The sequence below is a fragment of the Phocoena phocoena genome, chromosome 4 (genome assembly GCF_963924675.1).
Source record: "Phocoena phocoena chromosome 4, mPhoPho1.1, whole genome shotgun sequence".
Lineage (NCBI taxonomy): Eukaryota > Metazoa > Chordata > Mammalia > Artiodactyla > Phocoenidae > Phocoena > Phocoena phocoena.
The window spans coordinates 141890257-141903224 of record NC_089222.1 but is presented as its reverse complement, the minus strand read 5'-3'; the positions used below and the strand labels follow the sequence as shown (position 1 = coordinate 141903224).

Here is a 12968-nt window from a genome sequence, read left to right as displayed (position 1 = left end):
ACCCAGAGCAGGGTTGGCTGCGAGGCTGCCATGATGTTGGAAGAATTAGGGGATAGTGAGGGGTCTTGATTGTTGGGGTTCTGGGGAGTGCTGGGAGGTGAGATGGGACACTCCGGATGGAATTAGAATAAGAAACAGTTTGAAAGGCTGAGGGGTGTGGAAGCTGGGGTCCCCCTGGGTGATTAGTTCTCGTTCCAGAAGGACTCAACACCCCGGAGGTGGGATGGGGCAAAGACAGAGATCTGGGCTGGGAAGGAGCTGTTGTGATTTCTCCCTCCCACATGGTCCTATCCCCCCAGTCCACACCCCAGTACTCCTGTCAGGCAGCCCTGTGTAGCCTAGACCCCTCTGCTCTGAGGATCGTCACAAGCACATTGGGGTTCTTTGGGAGTAATTTATTAACTAGGATGCACGTTTGGGTGCAGGCCAGACGAAGAGCTACAGATCAGATGTCTGCCTTAACACCACCTGCTAGAGTAGGACTGTGTCTTGACCAGGCCTTCTGAAGAAGCCTGTTTCTCCTGAATTTCTGCCAGGCATGTCTTGGCTGGAAGAAAGACAAGCCCACTTGGGATGTAAAGGCTCCCTTAGGAGCTGGTTTAGCACCTTCCTCTCCCAAGGTGTCCAGGGTGGCTCTCCTGGTCCTCAGGCAAGCAGGCAGCTGACTGCAGAGCCACAGTGGGCCCCGGAGAAGGATAGGTGTTAGCAAAGGGATTCATTCACTTTTATGCCAGAAGTTACTGCACCTCCTCCAATCTGTATCTCAGTTTCAGTTTCTTATTTTGTGATCTTTCTTTCTTCTCCGGGTTCTTCTATGTTTCCCAGGATATATATACATATTAATTTCCTAGGCTGCTATGACAAAGTGCCTTAAAACAAGATATTGATAGTTCCAGCGTTCTGGTGGCCAGAAGTAGGAAATTGAGGTGTTGGCAGGTTTAGTTCCTTCTGGACGCTCTGAGGGGGGTCTGTTCCAGCCCTCAATCCCAGCTCCTGGTGGCTGCCAGCAACCCTCGGTTTATGGCTGCATCACTCCATTCTCTGCCCCTGTCATCCCATGATATTCTCCTGGTGTGTCCGTCTCTGCATCTCTGGAACGTTGGTTATGTCTGTTCCCAAATAAGTTCACATTCATAGGTACTGGGGATTAGACCTTGAACATACCTTTTTGGGAGACACATTTCTTCTCATTACACCATACGTACAGAGTCCTGCACACAAAACAATGTCAGGCATATAGGGAGGGTTCAGCCATGCCTTGGTGAACAAATCAACGAAAAGACCAGGCGTTAGAAGGCAAGGGAAGAGAACATTGCAGATCATTCTCAAACCACCCATTTAAAGGGCTTCTGTTGGGATGGCTGGGTTGGCTGGGCCTCTACTTGTGTTTCTTAGCTCCCAGGGGGCTAGCCTAGCTTGCCCACGTGGTGGTCATCCCATGTCTCCAGCAAGTTCCAGTGCACAGGTAGTTTTCAGGCCTTTGCTTGCATCATGTTTGTAAATATTCCATTGGTTAAAGCAAGTCACACGGTCAAGCCCAGATTCAAGGACTTGAGAAGAAGACACTTCTTCATGCGAGGAGCTGCAGCCACATTACAAAGGCCAAGTACAGAGGGGTGGGAAAATTTACTGCAATCATTTTTTGTGGGTAATCAACCATAGATTTTGATTGACATGATCTCTTGTATAGTAAAATATGTATATATTGCCACTTTCTTCACAGAGCTGTAGAATATTCTAGAAATTAATAGCACAGGCTTGCAAGCTACATGGCCTGGGTTGCAATTCTGGCTCCAAGACATACAAACTGTATGACCTTTGACCGACCTTTCTGTGCCTTAATTTCCTTGTGTATAAAATGGGGATAAAAATACCTCCTTCCTAGGGATGTGGGTGGTAAGGATTAAGTGAGTTAAAATATGAAAGTGTTTAGTACCGTACTTAGCATGTGGCAACCGCTAAATAAATGCTATATGTTTTGTTTTGTTTTGTTTTGAGGTACGCGGGCCTCTCTCTGTTGTGGCCTCTCCCGTTGCGGAGCACAGGCTCCGGACGCGCAGGCTCAGCGGCCATGGCTCACGGGCCCAGCCGCTCCGCGGCATGTGGGATCTACCCAGACCGGGGCACGAACCCGTGTCCCCTGCATCGGCAGGCGGACTCTCAACCACTGCGCCACCAGGGAAGCCCTGACGGATATTATTTAATGATGGTGATCATTTTCTGAAAAGCTGTACCAATATCAATTTTAGGTAGAACATAACGTGAAATTATTTCATGAAATATAGTTCATACTCTCCTGACATCACTCCCGACAGAAAACTTCCAGTCTGTTTGCTGTTTCTTGGCAGATGAGACATTCATCCTTTAATTCCCTGATTGTCTTCCCTCTGATTTTTGGAAACGTTTTTCCCCGTCTAAAACATTCCGCAGACTTTTCTTGGTATCCTCTAGCTCGCTGATCATTTGATCTAATTTTTGCTTAAGTTTCTTTGGACTGTCCATTACACTGTAGCTATGCTCAAAAATGACCTGGGACTGGAATTCCTCCATACACGAGGAAGCACCAACAAGGTGGTGACTGTGGTTTGTGACTGGAAGGGCTTGAGGGTGAAGTTTTTCCTACAGTGAAGCTTTCTCTCTTCCCCTATAAGTGAGATGGGGAATTAGAAGGTATGACTCCAGGTTTCAGTTTAATATTTGGAGCGCTTCTGTCAAAATCTGTCTTCTTAAAGTGCCTTGAACACAACACATCTCCTTTTTTAGGCTCCCAAATGCCTGCTGAATTCACATCAGGTCTTTTCTTGCTAATACCCATTTTCTTTTGACGTCTTCATCTCTGGAGAATACGCGAAATGTCAGTCCTTTTAACCTGGAATTTGGTAAACAGCGAGAAGCACATCCAATGGCCAAGCAAGATTTCACCGTGGTTTCAGTGACTCATACCAGAACGTTAGTGGCGAAGGCAGCGACTAACGCTCACGACAGAGATTGCGCCTCCCCTCGCTTCCATCCCATCAGCCCTCTTGGTTTGCTGTTGAACTCACCTGTCTGCTAATGTGTGCATGGTGTGTGTGTGTGTGTGTGTGTGTGTGTGTGTGTGTGTGTGTGTGTGTGTGTGTTGTACGTGGTGTTGCAACAGGGAGGACAGGATAGTGGCAGGGTCAGCAGAACGATGGAGCCTGGGTCCAAGGTGTCTGGGGAAGGTGACTGGGAAGATGTCGGTGCCTCCATCTGGGCCCGGCATGGGAGGAGCTGGCTTGATGATGAGAAAGACTCGGCCACTCTTCCTTCCCATCTCTGTCACTGCCGTGGTCATTGATTCACTGTCCCCAGGAACGAAAAGAAGTGCCAAACAGTCGCACAACCCCTTTCACTTGGCAGATGGAAATTTGAAAATGCAGCGAGGCTTAGTGGCAAATTCCGGGTCACAAAGCTCGCAAGTGCAGAACCGTGCATGTGAAGGGTGCGGGCTTTTGGCTCTGCTGCAGTGGTAGTGCAGGTTCTTGTCCGTCTTAATTAATTCTACGAAGCATTGTTTTTTAAACATTTTACTTCTTGACTCTTCAGTTGCCCTTTGTATGCATATCAGGTGTGTGTTCCCATTAGGCTGACCTATAGCATAATTTCTCCACTAGAAAAGGGAGTTAAATAGAGCACTGAGTGACTGTACTCACCTTGAGGTTATCTAAAAACAATTACCACCATTAGCTGGAAGTGCTACCTCAGGCTACCGATCGTGACGTGCACCTAACAATCCGATTAGTTTGTAAATGGATTCGTTTATATCTTGACCGATGCATTTGCTTTCAATTCAGCATTATATAGATCTAAAGAGCGTCACTTGTATCCGTTTATACTTTGTATAATGTGTTGCTTCATCTTTAAGTAGAGGATTTACTCATTCCCTTCCCCCATGAAATGCTACTTCATTTATATTTTTGCTTCCTCAACTATGATTCATGTCTTTTTAAGTTCCATAATCCTTATTAAATCATTGTAGCTCTTTCTGTAGTTTTCAGGATTTCTAGCTGGTTTATATTCAGTATCCTTTGAGGTACAGTCAAAGGTGATACTGTAACATCGGATCACATGCCAGCCCAGCCCTGTCTAAAAGCAACTTTCTGTGATGATGGAAACGTTCTAGAACATTAGGCCATTTAGCGGCTCGTAGCCACTAGGCAGATGTGACTCCCAAAAGCACTTGAAATGTGGTTAGAGTGACTAAGGAGTGGAATTACTAATTTTATTTAACTTTCATGGATTTGAATTTAATAGTTACATGCAGCTGTTGGCTGTCATATGGGATGGCACGGTTCTGGAGAACAAAGGACTATAGATAAGCTGTGGAAGGTTTTGACCCCTCCAAGGCTCTTTGTCACCCAGAGATAGAGAGGTCTTAGTGTCACCACACTGGACTCACCTGGTACAACCAGACTTTCCCTGGAGAAGGTCATTTTTTGGTATCTGAGAGGTCAAGGGAAACCTCCTGATACATGAAATTGGATGGATCCTTGTAGATACTCTCCCCAAATATATAAGAGATTAAGTAAAACAGTTTGTTCATCAAGCACCTGCCATGTAGCAGGAACATGGACAGGCTGGCTTCCTAAAGGCCTGGTGTCCAGGAGAAGGAAGCAAAATGCACGTTTACCTGAGCTTCGCACACAGTGGAGGCCGAAGGGCTGACTGTGTCTACTCAGGTAGATTGTGTCTACTGATGAGGTGTTAGATACTTTGGACCATAGTTTATCCCGTTGTTTGACATCCATTACCTCATTCATTCAGTCAACAGATGTTTATTTTTATTTTATTTTTTTTTTTTTTTGCGGTACGGAAGCATGTGGGATCCTCCTGGACCGGGACACGAACCCGTGTCCCCTGCATCGGCAGGCGGACGCTCAATCACTGCGCCACCAGGGAAGCCCAACAGATGTTTATTGAGTGTCTAGTATATAATATTTGCTGGGGACAACAAACTCATTCCTTCCTCCATTTACTTATTTGCTTACCTATCCATCTATCTACTACCTACCTACCTGTCTATCTGTCTAGCTGTCTATCCATCTGTCTATCATCTAATTTGTTTATTTCCTTGAGGTTTATTCACAGGGCTACCGTCGAACATTTGCATTCTTGTCCAGTGCTATAACAATGTTTTAAAGATAACTGCTCGTTTTCTCACATATTGTCTCAAATCTTCTCGGTGTTCATGCCAAAGTGTCAGATGTCAATGGAGCCAAAGGTAATTTTCCTGAGGAAGGGCATTTGGCGGAGTCTCTGCCTCATGACGCCCTTTTCAGCTGTGGGAGCCCGTGAGGACCCACGTGTATGTGGGCGGTGAGGGCAGCTGCTCTCAGGCAGGAGGGAGAGCTGAACTGGCTTTTGAGAAAAGGAGGGGCGCGGCAGAAAGGAAGCACCCGCTCCTTTGGGAATTCATTCTCCTCTCTTGATACAAACCCCCACGCTACTAAGTCAAATTCCGTGGTTTGTGTAATGCATCAGAAGATGTCTCTTTTCATCATTGCCATGTACAAAGCGCTGTTGGCGGATACAAAATCAGAGACGACCGTCACCTGCTTCTTGCCTTGGCTGTTACAGCTCAGTCTCTTGGGGTGAGTTTTGCCGTCCAGTTGGGCTGTGGGCCAAGAATAAGTAAACTGATTTTGCTGTGCAGTGAGTTTGTATACGGCCAAGAAAGCAGAACAGAGCACTGTATCAGTGGTGGGACCGTATTTGAAATCCCGTATTATGAATATTGGATTCCAAAGAGGTGATGTGGTCTGCTGTGCTCTAAATGATTTTTCTTGTCTTTTTACAATTTTTTTTTAATATTAACATATGTCGTGAATTTTTAAATTAATTAATTATTTATTTATGGCTGTGTTGGGTCTTTGTTTCTGTGCGAGGGCTTTCTCCAGTTGCGGCGAGCGGGGGCCACTCTTCATCGCAGTGCGCGGGCCTCTCACTATCGCTGCCTCTCTTGTTGCGGAGCACAGGCTCCGGACGCGCAGGCTCAGTAATTGTGGCTCACGGGCCCAGTTGCTCCGCGGCATGTGGGATCTTCCCAGACCAGGGCTCGAACCTGTGTCCCCTGCATCGGCAGGCAGATTCTCAACCACTGTGCCACCAGGGAAGCCCTACAAATTTTTTACACTAACAAAATGGGTGTGTAGAACCCTTGCCGAAGTTAAGAAACCGAAGGGTGTCCTTGAAAATTCCCGTGTGCTCCTCTCCAATCACACCCCCTCCCCCAGAGGGAAACTCACTCCTGAATTTGGTGTTAGTTAATCCTTGCTTTTCTTTGTAGTTGTGTCAACATGTGTTCGTAGCCCTAAGTAATATCTTGCTAAGATGTGCATACTCTTGAACTTTATGTAATTAGAATCACAAGGGAGGTGTTCTTCTGGGACTGGCTTTCTTCTCAACATTATTGCTTTGAGATGTATCCGTGATGGTGTGTGTAGTTCGTTCTTCCATCCAACAAATAATTATCTGTGCAATTGCTGTGCCCATTGATTCTAGGTCTGGAGCTAGAGAGCAAACAAAACAGGCAACCCAGTGTCCTAAGGTAGCTTCATTCTTGTGCATGAACAGGATAAATAGACGGTGTAGCTGGTTAGATGGTAATTGGTGTCAGGGGAAAACTGAAGCAGTGAAGAGTAATTTTAGGGGAGATGTGGAGTTTCAGATGGGGGGCTGAGGAGGGGATATTTGTGTGAAAACCTGGGGATGGTGAGGGAGATGTCAGGGGAAGAACTTCCCAGGCAGAGCAAACAGGAAGTTCCAAAGCCCCGCAGCAATGTTGAGTCAGGTGTGTTTCGAGTACCGTAAGGAGGCCTCTGTGGGGAGAAAGCAGGGTGGCCAAGAGGGTGCCGATGGAGGAGATGAGGACAGAGAGAGAGTGGGAGGTGTCGGAGCAGAGTGACATTCTGTGACCAGAGTTCTGACCAGATTTCTCTGTCCATCGCGTGGAGCTCGCAGACCCAACAGGCATTGCAGTCCTGCTAAGGAGAGATGATAACGGATGCGGTGAAAGGGGGTCGCGTTTCGGCTGAGCGTTAGGTTTTTCTGATGAATGGGATTTGCGGTGACAGAGAAAGGACGATTGCTTTCAGGTACTGCTTGTGGTGATGGGCAAGCTGGAGAGAGGAGAGGTTGGAGGGCAGGAAGGGAAGGACCAGGGCTCACTTAGGGGCGTGTCCGCTCTGCGAAGCAAACCCAACATCCTAGTGCCGATGGGAGGATGCAGTTGGGCATAGACGTTTGGAGTTCAGATGAGAGGTCTGGGCTAGAACGAGACATTAGGAGATGCCAGCCTAGAGATACCATTAAAAACCTTCAGGATGGGTGGTCATCAAGGGAGTGAGTATAAATAGGGAAAAGGTCCCAGACTGAGTGCAGAGACACTTCAACATTCAGGAAACAAGAGGGAATCCTCAAAGGAATCTGAGTAGGAGCCTCAAGGGGTTTCTGATCAGAGGGCGACCGGGCATAATCAGTAGCGTCGAATATTCATGTCATGCTGGGGTGACATGTGGGCCATGGTGACGTCTATAAGAGCTGTTTTGGTGGCGCGGTGGGGAAAATCACCTGCTTAGGAGGTGAGAGTAGAAGGCTGAGGGGGAAAGTGGAGCTAAGGAAGGATTTGAGATGAGAGGGTAAGATGGGTGTGATAACCTCTCAGCCGTACGCTGTTAGGAATGATCTAGTAGAGAAATGGAATTCAGTGATTTGAAAAAGAAACATTTAATTCTGTGAAATGCCTACTAATGCCTTTAGCCCATTTGTTATTGGATTGTTTATCTTCTTCCTCTCTCTCTCTTTGTAGTTTATTATATATTCTTTATACTAATTCTTTGTTAGTAATATGGTTGCAGATGCTGTAAGTTTCTTCCCATTTGTGCTTTATATTTCACCTTTTTGCTGTTTTTCTTGATGAATAGGTACTCTCAGATTAATTTTCCAATTTTTGATTGGTGTTCTTGTCTTAAAAATTGTGTTCCTACTACACATTTCCTACTTTTTTTTTCCAGAATAGTTTGTATTGACTTGCATTTCATTAAGTCCTTAATTTACCTTGAGTTGATTTTTGTACAGTGAGAGATAGGGATTAAATTTTGTTTACCTCCATATGGTAACAAATAGTCCCAGCGTTATTTCCTGAGTGTCTCTTCTTTTCCTTTCTTCCCTCCTGTGTAGTGCAGGTCTCTTCTGGCCTCTCGTTGGCTCCAGAGACCCACTGGTCCATCCCCGCACCAACAGACCACTGGTTCAATTACCGTGGTTTATAACTAGTCTTGTTATCGGGTAGAGTGAGTCCTTGCTGTTCTTGGCTATTTAGACTTTTGTGTAAGTTATGAAGTAAGATATTCGAGTTTCTCTGAAAAGCCTTTTAGAATTTTGATGAGACATTAAAACACTGTGCTTAAGAAGACTCTGGCCCTAATATGCTTAGCATAGAATTCTGGCTATACCTCGTACCCGCTTTGTGTCTCAGTTTCCTCATCTGCAAAACCGGGATGACAAAGATACTTCCTCACAATGAGAGGAGTAAAGAGTTACTGGCTGTGAGGCCCTCAAACGTCCTCTGGTATAGGGGAATCGCTGAGTATAAGGCGTCATCATTATTGTTATTTTTTATTGCAATTTCTTTTAAACTATTGATCAGTTTAGGGAATGTTGATCTCTTTATACCACAAAGACACATTTTGAGGGATTTAGGGAAAGTTCCTCAGACCCAGGACTTGTGAGAGATCCTAAGACTTTCTTACCACATAGAAATGTGATATCTGAGTAAGTCTCTGTGGCATGAAATCATTTTACTGATGTAATTATAGATTATAAAGTAAATTTTATCAAACTTTATTTATAATAAATAAATAAAATTTACTTGTTTGTTAGTTTTTAGAATAATTTTTCTGCATGTCAGATTTTACTTTTTTATACAAACCAGATTTTTCCCTTCTGATATGAGCAAATCCTCACTGCATTTTTTTGGTGATGTGAATTCAACTTCTCCGGTAGGTTAACCCCTCTTATTATGTCAGGGTAGGGAATGAGTAAAAAATAATATACTTTGTGGAGAGAATTCTCTCATTTTCTGGGACTTGTAAAGACCTTATTTGTTCCAGGTGACAAGTTTCAAGTGGGATAAAAGGCCATTATTTGTGAGAAGTGGCAGCTCAGATATAGCAAAGTTGCTGCCAGGAGTTGATGATGCAGAAACAATTTCTTTGGGGCAAGACTGTATTGAATGGGGAATTATTAATGGCATTTATGTTATGGCTGTGTGAACAGTGTCTGTGGGACCGCCCACCACATTCACTTGTGGGATGGGCTGCTCTTTGCAGGTTACTATAAAAAAAAGCTCTTCAAAAGTGGTTGCTTCAGACACTCTGCTTTCAGGCCATAGAGGTCATTAATCAGTAACCCGTTATGCTCCAATCAGAGCAGAATTTTAAACTCAATACAAAAGCCTTCTACAGTGATATTCAGTTAATTTGTTGAGTGGAAGGTGCCTTTTGGAAATTGTACTTACGAGTCAAGCAGACATGGGTTCAAACTCTGCTACTTACCAGGTGGGTGATTTGGAGGACATTATTTAACCTTTCCTGTAAGTTACTTTCGTCTTTAAAACTGAAAGGATGGTGATGGTGATGATGAGATCCCCTTTCTCCCATGATTGTTGTGAGGTTGAGACCTAATCCGCGTAAAGTAACCAGCGCAGAGCCTGGCCCGTTAAATTTCAGGTGTCCTTAACCTCTCTCCCAAACCGACTACTCTTGTTCTGGATTTTCTTTATTTGGGCATAAGTATATCAGCTTCATATTGCTGCTGCATCAAATAATTATGACCTCGGTGACTTAAAACAACACACCTTTATTCTCCTATAGCTTGGAGGTCAGAGGTCTGAAATCAGGGTCACTAGGCCAAAATCAGTGTGTCGAGAGGTGTTCCCCCCAGAGGCTGTAGGAGAGTGTCCATCCCCTTGCCTTCACTTTCTCTAGACCTGCATTCCTGGGCTCCTAGCGCCTTCTTCCACCTTTGAAGCCCACAGGGTAGCATCCTTTTTCACTGGTCTCATTGTTTTCCTCTCCTGTATGAAATCTCCCTTTGTCGCTCTCTCGTAAAAACACTTGTGACTGCATTTATGGCCAAACAGATAATCCAGGAAAATCTCACCATCTCAAGATCTTTAATCACATCTGCAAAGTTCTTGTCACCATGTAAGAAAACGTTGACTGGTTCCAGGGGTTAAGACCTGCATGTCTTTTGGGGGCCATTATGAATAAAGTAAGTTCAAAGTGAAAACACTATATAATGGTACCAGTTCATTAAAAAATAAAACCACCATGCTCAGCAAAGTCATATTCCATGTCATGTCCCTCATCAATTAAAAAATGTAGTGATTATACATAACAGAGTGATAAGAAAATCAACTCACTGGCCTGGATCCTGCTGGGACTCCCTGGGAAGCCATTGGCAGTGCCAAGAGTAGAGGCTAAAGCTACTTGGAAGTTATATACTCTGCATCTTTAGGGGCCAAGATTACCTTGGGCTTCAGCCTCGGATACTCTGTGTGGCTTTACTCGTTGTATATAAAGATGTGAAGGACACCCGCTTGGAGTTATGCAGTGCACAACTAGTGTGGCTGTAAGTGGTGGGCATCACCAGACTCTACACTCCAGAAATGTGTGGTCCGCGTCTGTCTTGTATCCCCACTACCCACCACAGTGCTTGGCATAGAAGAGGCCCTTGTATTTGGGGAAACAAAGGAATGAAAAGGTGGGTGTTCAATCTGAGAACCACCAAGGAACTCCGCAGCTGTGGTACCCAGAAGCGTAGTCTCTCAGTATTGTCTGCACGTTAGAATCACCTGAGAAAGATCTTTAAAAAGAAAGTTCTGGGCCTGGACTCTGTTTACAAAGTTCTGATTTAGTTGGCGTGGGTGGGGCCGTGGTATTACCACTGTTTTTACAAACATCCCAGGTGACTTTACTATGCAGCCAAGCAGCTAACCGATGGTCTAGAGTAGTGGTTCTCAAACTTGTCCGTTAGAATCACCCGGAGGGCTTGTTAGAATGCAGGTGTTCTGATTCCCTTGGGGGCTGAGATATCCATTTCTAACAAGCTCCCGCCTCAGGCTCCTGCTGCTGCTGTAGGGGCCGTACTTGGAGAACCACTGCTCCGGAGTACAGTAGGTAAGTCCGTTCAACGTGTGCTGGGGTGAACAGTTGGGGCACCATTCTAGAAGAGTATGTGTGTGTGTACGTGTGTGTGCGTGTGTGTGTTTGTGTACACACAAAAGATATTGAGCACCCACTCCACACAGTTGAGATATCTCATTTTATTCCTTCTATCCAACAGCCTGCCAAGGTAGGCATGTTTAACCTTCGGTTTTTTAGCTGACAAACTAGAAAACCAGGGAGGTGAATTTTGCTTGAGTCATGTTTCCTGTTTTCAGTATGTCACAAAGTCACACCCTCCAGAGACTAGAGACATTTTCACTATTCTGTGCTCAGCTTTTTTCTCCATTTCTGATCACGGCTCCTGTCCCGACCTTGGTGACTGCCGTGAGAGGGCCCGGGGAGATTATCCTAGCCCCCACTTACTCTGTATAAGGCGAACAGCCTCTGTCCTCCTTGCACAGCACACGTCGCTGCTTAGCTAAAATATCTTTTTTTTTTTCTTCTTTTTTTGCTGTACGCGGACCTCTCACTGTTGTGGCCTCTCCCGTTGCGGAGCACAGGCTCCGGACGCGCAGGCTCAGTGGCCAGGGCTCACGGGTCCAGCCGCTCCGCGGCATGTGGGATCTTCCCGGTCCGGGGCACGAAGCCGCGTCCCCTGCATCGGCAGGCGGACGCTCAACCACTGCGCCACCAGGGAAGCCCAGCTAAAATATCTTGACTCGACTTGAATGGAGACGCTGCACGCTGACTGAGACTCGGGAAATGACAGCGATTTGAAATTTGTTAAGCTTTAGCATCATTCTCAACTTCTGAGATTTTGACCAGGACTTTGTAAGTTACAAGAGACATTTTTCAGGACCATACCACCTATCTCAGAGCCTCTGGACACAATTTCAAAGGACTCCCTCCTTGCTGGCTGCCCTTCCTGGTTTTCTGAGCCCTCCTCTCATTCCCAGTGTTCCTACCACCCAGAAATCTATGATCCCCAGCCTCCCTTGCTTGGGTCAAAAACTCCATCCAGATGTATCCCAAACCTCCCTTTCATCTACTTTATCCAAACTGACATTGTCTGTTCTTGAAACACACAGCAACACTCGGCTAATGCAGAAGATTCTGTGATTAAAGTAGTTTGCACTCAGATGTAAATAAGGCTTGATGCTCCATGGTAGTCTTAAATTTAAAGAGGAGCTTGTCGTGACTCTCATATATGGGACTGTATGTGGTTAGGAGATGGCTGTGGACAGCAAATGCTGTGGAGAGTTTCCTGACCGCCTTACCTGGACTGCCCTTAGTTTGATGGGGACTAAACAGAGGGTTTGAGGTTTCTGACCAAATCATCCACCCCCTCTGCTCACTTTAGCTTTGCAAGGAGGCTGCAGAGAGCCCTGTCGTACTTGAGCTGGCGTGGCTCAAAGCTAACTGTGAATACTTGAAACTTCACACCTCAAATACGGAAGAAGACCTTCTTCTGAATCTGTTTTTCCCTCCTTACGAAGACTTCACAGGGCGTAACTGTAGGCCTTTCAAGCAGTCGCTTTAAAAGGCTGTTGGCTACAGGGCTTCCCTCTGCTCACATCCCGTTGTTCCCATAGTCCTCGGGATAGGGGGCTGGTAAAAGTTTGCTTATAAAGGTTTGCTGTGGCTCTTGGTTGAAATGTTGGCAGGAAAAAGGCTCACCTGCATCTCTTTCCTGAGGAGAGATTCCACCTGTGACAACGGGCCTGTTGAAAATCATGTCTGAAAACTGTAGACTAAAGTGAAAAAAACAACCAAGACTAA

General features: G+C 45.6%; 1 protein-coding gene and 1 pseudogene across 1 annotated transcript in view; one reads left to right on the top strand and one right to left on the bottom strand.

The window, feature by feature from the left end:
• DSCAM (DS cell adhesion molecule) overlaps positions 1–12968 on the top strand; it is a gene marked incomplete at its 5' end in the record, with an annotated part of 740232 nt that overhangs the window by 87458 nt on the left and 639806 nt on the right. The gene's annotated exons all lie outside the window — the stretch shown is intronic.
• LOC136122583 (THAP domain-containing protein 6-like) lies at positions 2273–4769 on the bottom strand (annotated as a pseudogene).